General features: G+C 44.4%; 1 long non-coding RNA gene across 1 annotated transcript; it reads left to right on the top strand.

The window, feature by feature from the left end:
• Positions 1 to 6,885, top strand: LOC118935082 (uncharacterized). Its single transcript, XR_005033676.2, has 3 exons — positions 1 to 852; positions 4,554 to 4,605; positions 4,784 to 6,885. It is a non-coding gene; the product is annotated as an uncharacterized LOC118935082 (long non-coding RNA).
• Positions 6,886 to 9,058: the final 2,173 nt, after the last annotated feature.

The raw sequence follows: 9,058 nt of genomic DNA, 5'->3' as shown, positions 1-9,058 counted from the left end.
GATATTTTTCACAGAACGTGGTGGATTCTCAAATGTAACCACAGTGGCATCCGCCCTGCAGAGTTGGAGAGCAGATGCAATGGTGCAAGTCCTGGGGATGCTTGCTTGCTGTAGAGCCAGGTGTGCGGAGGGCTGGGTGGGGCCTGCCCCTCACTGCCAGGTAAGCTCCCACACCCCACACTGGAGCGCTCATGCAGGGCGGTGTGAAGAAATGGGAACAACTGCCCTCCATCAAGCAAGCCCCTCATTTTTAAAAGCATCCAGAGAGAGACAGGGTAAGAGGAGTAACTGGTTTCTATGCTGAATTTAAACAGGTCTTTGTTTTTTTCATGGTGTTTGCTCTTAAAACAATGAAGTAAAATGATTTTAATTTACATGAATTAAAGACATATTCAGAATGTGTAACCAGGCAAAATCATTGATAGAAAATTAATCAGGGCTCTGTGCCACAGCGACTAAGAGGCTGACGTCAAGGACAACCTGGAATTAGTGGCCTGCTGTCTGCCCTTGCCTAACTAGGTCTATGGAAATGATACTGTCCCCTTAGAAGGTGTTAGCTTGTTTGGGCCTAGAAAGACCTTTGAGGTCTGGAGTTGTCAGCGCCTTGCTTTATCTCAATTATAAACATCTATCACTCTTACCTTCCTTCTGCCGCTCCCACTTTCCTCCACCTCAGGTTCATCCAGGTTGCTGTCATCTCATGCCGGAACTTCTGCAATGGTCTCCTAATTGGCAACCCCACTACTAGTCTGGTGTGTTCTAATGCTTCTGGTCCCTTCCAGTGAAAATTTTATCCTGCCGACCCACTGCTCAACCCACGAGGACTGTCCAGGGTCCCTACGAGAACATCAGGTAATCCTAAAAGTTGCCTGTAAGGCCCTGCGCATGACTCTGCTGCCCCGACTCCCACCTCTCCTGCTCATCTTTGTGTCCCCGTCTCTGGTTCTCAAAGGGGCCCTGCTCCTTTCAACCTCAGTGCCACTGAGCATGTAATTCCCTCAGCCTGGTGTGTTCTCAGCTCTGCTCTCTGCTTAGTGAACTCATCTTCCTCCAGACTCAGCTCAAGCAACTCCTCCCTATGGGGCTCAGCCCCTTTCCCCCTCCCACCCTCAGGCAGTGTGGTATCCAACCTTCACGGTGTCACCTGGACCTTGGGCATCCCGGGGAGGCAGCACTTAGTCGGCACAGCAATGGTTTGTTTGCTCAGCCAGCTTGACAACCACCCCTTGGTTCCTTGAGGAAGAGATCTCTTCTCGCTCTGTTTATAGTGCAGTGCATAACAGAAAGTGTAGAACACACTTGGTTTTCAAGAAACTCTTGTTTGTGAAAGGTAAATAAAGGCAAAAGCAGGGTATAACAGGTCAGAGGGTATAGAGATAGTTTATTTCCTGTTGAAGTGGTCAGGAAAGGCTTTACAACATTGGTTTGGAAATAAGGTAAGAATTAGGGGAGAGGTTGGTTGGAATGAGACATTCAAATTCTGGTCCAGATGGCAGTGATACCGTGCTTTAACACCTAGTAACGGTGTAGCTGGAAGTGAAAGGAGAGGGAGGGAGAGAACAAGGTAGGTGCACTCAAAAGCAAGGTGGGTGTAATGGTGGAGTCCAGGCTGAAATCAGGGACTGGCTTGGTGTTCTTGGGTCTGGGACTCAGAGGTTCTCTTGGTGCAAAGGTTTGACTCCTTCAGCTAGCTGGGTCCCTATGTGTTTTGCCCATGGTGGGAGGTTGGAGCCAGGCTGTCTCCTGGAAGCAGGGGCTGGGGAAAGATTTCTTTTGGTGAGAGGCTGAAGAAGGCCATGTGACCCCAGAGTCACAGCTCACATGGGGCTTCTCCCCTACAGTGATGGGAGGGCAGGTCAGACACTGGGGCTGCCTGGTCCCCAGTGTCCCCACTGGACAAGAGCCTGGAGCTGGCAGGAGAAGGCCTGGTGCTCACAGGGAGCCAATGGAAAGTCCAAGGCCACCAAAACCCAGGAGGATGAAGTGTTAGAAGACGGAAAGGTTCTAAAAATTCCAATTCAAGAGAAGCCTACACACACACATGCAAATTCAAGGTGTACATACGAATATTTACTCAAATTGGGAAGCAACTTCACTCCAGAAGAGATGCAAATTATGTAACAATCTGAAAAGAGCTTAAAATAAAGAGAACAAGAATGTGTAGAAAATGCAGAAATTAAACAAATAACTGAATGATGATAAATACTGAGCATATGGGAAATGAAATCTGTAGATGTAAACTAGGACAGTAAATTGGACATAGTGGAAGGGATAATTGATTGGTAAAATGGAAGGCAGCACGGAGGAGTTCACAGAGACTGTAAGGCAGGGAGGTAGAGACAGAAGTAGTTTGAAAGTGGTCGAGGAGTTGGGTCAGCGCTGTGAAATTTTCTACCAGATTTCAGCAAGAGGAGAATAAAGGGACTGTGGAGAAGGACTGGAAAAATCATGGCTGAAGATTTTCCACAATTAAAGGTTGTTCAGGTCAAAAGTGCTCTCAGAGTGCCAAATAGGAAAAAATATATATACATATATCTGTCTCTGAACTTACTAAAGTTAACCACAAGATGTCAAGAACAGAGAAAACTACAGGATGCCAAAGGAAGCTGGGCAATGCTTGAAATATGTTTCAGGGATCCTCAGCTGTGGCTTGCAGGAGGCAGAGAGAGTAAGAAGCTTGTCTATGGCAGGGAAAAACCCACACGTTTTGTTGACAACTTGTATTGATTCTGGTGGTGTGTGCCATCCTCCTCCCTCTGTGCAGACCCATGCTTGCTGTGAAGTTGGGTTGGGTCAAATTTCTGCAGATCTCCAATGTCAAGAACATTCAAACAGAAATGTCCAGAATGCAACTGGAGAGCCAAGATTTGTGCCCAAGAGAGGGACCAGGGCTGGGGATGCAGCCTCTGCCATGAGGTGATAAGTGGTGAGAGTGGGTGTGATTGGAAAGGTGAGGAGCAGACAAGGAGCAGGGGAGGATGCTGACCCTCTAGGGAAGGCCTGCAGTTAAGGAGAGGGAGGAACACAAGGCCCAGGACCCTGGTGGTAAAGGAACTTCAGGATGGGGCTTGAGAAGGGGGAAAGGCCTCCTGGGAGAGGTGGCTGCCGCAGGTTTGGGCTGTAAGTTCGATGGGGAGGGCATGGGACTGCACACCTGTGGCAGGAAGCGATTGCAAACCTATGTCCTGTGCCTGACCACATAAGGACACCTTTTGCCACATGATCGTCATCTGTCAAAGAAGAGATGAGGAAGACTCACAGATAAGGAGGGAGGGTGGATGGTGGGGGTGTGGGGAGCTGTGGGAGTGATATTGGATGAGGTGATGTTGACGTCTGGACTTCATTCACATATTAACACAGTGAAATATAGCACGTAATATAAAACACCCATATGCTTCTCAGAAAACACTCCTCGGAACCAGGGTTAGCATATTGTCATATTTGCTTCAGATGAATGTTACAGACACAATTGTACCCTCCCAAGTCTCTTGCCTCTTCTCCAGAAGCAAAATGTGGGTTTTTGTCCATTAATTATGAAAGGCTGTTAAATTTCCAACTATGATTGTGAATTTGTCTATTTCTCCCGTTAATTCTGTGCATTTTTTTGCTGCATGTATTCTGAAGCTTTGTTATTGGGTGTGTTCACATTTAGGGTTATTCTGTCTTCTTGATGAATTGATCCTTTTATCATTATGAAATGTCTCACTTTATCTCTGATAATGCTTTGTTTTGGAATCTAGTTTGATATTCATATGGCCACTCCAGCTTTCTTACTTTCTGTTTCCATCCTATTATTTTCAACTTGTCTCTCTGTTTTAATGACTTTACTATATGCATATGTCAACTGTATATAATATTATTTTTGAGAATGTTCCAATATACAGAAATATTATATTGTATGTCTTTGAGTTACAGTTATGTCAATACATATAGATTTAGCTCCTTTATTTTAAATGCCACGTAGTTGTATTATCTTGTGACTATACCACAGTTCAGTGGCCCTCAAAGTATTCATACCCTTGTGGGGACATAGGGACTGCCCCTGGCAATATACTCATAATTTTAAGGGGCTCATTTTCCAAATCCTCAACTCCCAGTGGTCCTTTTCCCAAGGCAGATGTGCCCAAGAACAGATGCCTGTGTCTAATCTTTGTGCTGATTCTCCTTCCCCTCTCCTTCCACAATTGCTCCTTTCCCACTTTAAAACACAAAGGCAGACCTTGCAAATCCTGTACCTTTCTGCAATGCAGTTCCCTGGAGGTGCAACCTCTAGGAGCAGCCATCAAAGAGAAACACCTAGACATTTTTCATTCCATGTCCATTCCCTTAGGAATTCAATGCATTTCTCCTGAGGAGAGTCCCTGAGATCCTGGCAGAGAGGGCATCTGGGAGAAATGCTGGAGGCAGAGCACCTCCTGGTAGACTCCTGGGCTCATCACCCCACCCACCTCTCTAGTGTAGAGCTGGAATTCAGAAGCAGGACAGTTGTTATGGGACACACGTTAACCAGCTCAATTGCAAAAGGAATGAGACTTCTTTTCTTTTTTTAACAGAAAGTCTGACTTGCTAATTGGTTTCACCTTGAAGACTGGCTTTGCCGAGAAGGTTAGCTGGCAATATTTTTATTTTTCATGAACCAAATGAAGTAAATCTCTAGTGCCAAAGTTTTGGTGAAAACAAAGTTTAAAGCCTATGTTCAAATAAAATCATTTAGTCAAAATGTTGTTTGGGGTAAATTTGTTCTAAAATTAAAAATATTTCTGTTTCCCCAAACCTTTCTAAGTTTATCCGTCTAGGCAATTCTGGGAGAGAGGAACAGTGCTGCTGACAGCTACTGAAGAGGCTTTGGTGAAGCCTAGTTTAGTGGGCTTCCAGAAAGTAGAAGTGAGTGGCTCTACAGGTGATGACCGCCCACATGCAGGTCAGTGGCTCCCAAGTCTTTACTTTCAACACAACTGAGAGAAGACTTACTAGCGTTAGCAACTGTTACAGGCTGAATTGTTGAATTCAACTGTATATGTTGAATGTATATGTTCATATGTTGAAATCCTAATCCCTGGTACTTCAGAATGTGACCTTATTTGGAAATAGGGAGTCTTTCCAGTTAAATGAGATTAGGGTGGGTCCTAATCCAATATACTGGTGTCTTTATGAAAAGGAGAAATTCACACCCAGAAATACTATCCTGTGAAAATAAAGGCAGAGATTGGGGGTGACTCTTCTATAAGCCAAGGAGCCCAAAAGAGGGCTGGCAACCCACCAGAAGTGAGGGAGAGGTATGGGACGGACTCTTCCTCACAGCCCTCGGAAGGCATAGCCTCGGCCTGGGGACCTCTATCTTCCAGAACTATGAGACAATACATTTCTGTTGTTAAGCCATCTAGTTTGTGATACTTTGTTACAGCAATTACTAACAAATTAATACAGCAACTTACAGATCATTAAAATTACCTTTTGATGATAGATCACTATTGGTTTTGTTTTTTGTTTTTTGTAAAAAAAAAAGCTGGAACTTGTGTTAAAAAATTGAGTGGCTCTGCTCTAACAAAATCAACTATTTATTCAGGGGATCAAGATTTCTCAGTGCTTACCTTGTATGAAAAACTAAAACAAGAAAAATAGGAAAATAATTGATGCTGAGCCATGTCTCATTCTAGTAATCAGTAATATTATCATATAGATTAATTATATAGGCCCTATCCATCTCAGTAGGGGCTGAATTTCTCCTTAAAGTTACTTTGCAATAAAACGTATTTTGAGATAATTGTAGAATGGCATTGCTGTTATGAGAAATAATAACAGAGATCCCCTATACTCTTCACCCAGCTTCCCCCATGGTAACATTTTCTATAACTACAGTACAATATCACCAAAAGTTATTTTTTTTTAATACTTTTCAATATTTACAGTTTATGATATTTTTGAACAATTGTGCACTACTAATAGCTGTAATGATAGCATAACCTAAATAAATGTTTAATACCTAAAATTTATGGTTACAAGGAATTGAAATTTCAATTTATATGCCTTTTTGGCAAAGAAGTATGATCAATAAAAGATCTTCAAGCGCAAGACCATAGACCATATTACATTAGAATAAACTTCCGTGGAGGAAGGATAGAATTCATAGTTTCAAGGAGATAAAGGAATGATAGAAAATTTCCAAAAGTTAAATAAGAACTTGTTCTTGTATTTTTTTTAAAACAGGTGACGGTAGAAATAAAATTGATAATATAATTTATTTATATTCTATTAGAAACAGAAGAGTGATATAAAGGTTTTATTTAAAAATATCAATATATATTTACAACAAATTGAAATTTATACACTTTACAATTATTTATGATTAAAAATGTTTGATGACAAGTTAAAACTGAGTAATAACATTATTCACGATAGCTAAAACAGGGAAGTAACCCTGGTGTCCATAGAGGGATAAATGAATAAATAAATGTTAATATATCCATACAATGGAATATTATTCAGCCTTAAAAAGGAAGGGAATTCTGACATATACCACAACATGGCTGAACTATGAGGACCTTATGTTAAGTGAAATAAGCCAGCCACAAAAAGACAAGTACTTTATGATTCCACTTACATGAAGTACATAGAATAGTCAAAATCATAGAGGCAGGACATCAAACAGAGTTTGCATGGGCTGGGGGTAGGGGCATGGGGCTCAATGGATATATAGTTACAGTTTTGCAAGAAAAGAGTTCCAAAGATGGATGGTGGTGATGGTTGCACAATATGAATGTACTTAGTACCACTGAACTGTACAGTTAAAAATGGTGAAGATGGAAAATACTGTTATGTGCATTTTACCACAATAAAAACTTTCTTTAAATGAGTGGAGAAATAGTCTTTCATATTTTGTGGGAATTCAAGAGCAGTAAGATTTGATGACAACTCTTGATTTATTAATGCATTCCTCTTTTGAAGGACATTTAGGTTGTTGCCAGTTTTTGCCATTATAAACAATGCTACAGTGAACATCCTTGTACATTTTCTGTAGAGTCCACATACAAGATTTCTCTAGGTATTGACTTGGAAGAGGAATGACTTAAGGAGGATGTTGACTTTGAGAGGTGTGACTTGAAGCATATGCTTTTCTTCAGCCCCCATAGCTATTGGCAAATTTGTCTCCAAAGTGATGGTTCCAGAACATACAGCGGCTGTGAGTCACCATATACCACGCGTACTTTATAATTCTTGGTTTTGTGGTTCTTTTTAATTCTGCCAGACTGATAGGTGTGAGTAGGTATCTCATTGTTTAAACTTGCATCTCCCTAATTAAGGCTGAGAGTGAGCCTGTTGCTATGAAGTGAGCCATTCAGCTTACCTCTTCTGCCAAGTGCCTGTTTGCATTCTTGCCCACTGCTCTGTTGAGTGTCAACAGTGTTTTAAGTAACTTCCACACATCAGATAATGCCCCTGACTTCCAGAACTCACATCGCTGAAAATACAAATTTTGCACCTGATTTCTTCCCAACCAATTGTGCACTACTAATTTCAACAACCAAAATGAGGCTTCAGCGCTTCTTTTTGTTCACAGCTGTCTTGAGTCGTATTGTATTTGCAGTGAAGGCTCTGGCAAAAAACTGCCAGGAGGCAAAATAAACCGATCAAAGCCTCATTTCTTCTCCACCTCCACCTCCCCCTCCTCCTCCGAGTTTCTGAGACAATTTGTTGTCTTAAAACAGTTTACCCAAAATAGAAACTTTAAAAAGTCAGTGGAAAGTTTTCTTCTTACACAAGACGGTTAATTCTTTATTCGGGCCCTGGCTGAGGATCCATGAAGTAACCTCACTTCATCAAGCTTTTCACTCTCATGTTTCATAAACTGTGACCTTGACAGTGGGAAGCCTCCCTGTGCAACTTTCCCAGGGGATCTGAAGAGTTCTTCGGGTACCTGTGGGGTGAGCTGTGGAAGCCCAAGGGGGCAGCCACGGAAACACTGCGAGAGGGGAGAGCGCCCGTTTCCACCCGCTAACCACCAGAGCCTGAGGGCGGCGGAAGAGCTCTCGCGGTGACCCATTTATGGGTGTTTTCTCCTCTGGGAAGGGGAGGAGGGGAGGTGCGGACCTGGAGGCGGGAAGGCAGAAAAGGTGGAGCCTGGGAAGGAAAGAAAAGGAGACCGAGAAGCCAGGGCTTTTCCTTTCCTTGCTCCTCATCCCGCAGCTCCTCTCGCCTCCCTCTTTCGGTGGGGGCGGAATGAAGGGGGCGAGAGGATTTGGCAGGATGGCTTACACCTTCTCAGTTCAGCGGGAAGGAGAGGAATGAGCTGTTTCCTCCATGCCTCAGAAATGAGGTGAATTGTCCCTCTGGAATGTTCTTCCATGTGCCCAGGGGCAGAGCAGTGAACCAGGATCTCCTCTCTGCAAGTTAGTCAGCCTCTTTCACGGCCCTCCTCGCGGCTGTGCAGCGAAGCCTGGGGGCGGTGGGGTTTGCGGCTCGTGTCCTGTGTCTCGGAGGGCCGCTGTCCTGGGCACCGATTCCAGTTCTACAGGTCCCCAGGGTGAAGGGACACCCCAGCGAGGGGGACAGAGAAGGGAACACGTGATACCACGCTGGGGGTGCCAGGATGCGGTGCGTGCAGCGAGGACAGGAAAGCAGCAGCCCCCCACGGTCACCACTCTAAGGGGGAGGGGGAGGATGGGGAGCGCACCCTGGGCGTCCAAAGCCGGCGGTGCCTGAACTCAGCCTTAAGAAGCAGCCGGCGGGGAGCCAGGCTGAAGGCCCTGCGCCGTGGCAGAGGCGCGGTGGCCAGAAGCAGCGCAGTGTGTCTGGGGAACAGCACTAAACGGCCCGCTGAGGCAGAGCTGAAGCCCGGGAGAGGTGGGGCCATTGTGCGGAGCTCGCACTCCCTTCCCTTTCAGCTATTTATTCTGTGCAACCTCTGGGCCAGCCCTGGCGGAGATCTTCAGATACCCACCGTGGTGGATCACAGGCCTGGATCCCTCTCACCATTTCTCAAGGGATTAATTGTTCTGTGCCCAGCAAGGCCCTAATAAGAGGGAACCGGCACATTTCCCATTCTTACCCCAGGAAATAG

Source organism: Manis pentadactyla, chromosome 2 (genome assembly GCF_030020395.1).
Source record: "Manis pentadactyla isolate mManPen7 chromosome 2, mManPen7.hap1, whole genome shotgun sequence".
Lineage (NCBI taxonomy): Eukaryota > Metazoa > Chordata > Mammalia > Pholidota > Manidae > Manis > Manis pentadactyla.
Note: the sequence above shows the minus strand (reverse complement) of the source record. Positions and strands in the feature narration are given on the sequence as shown.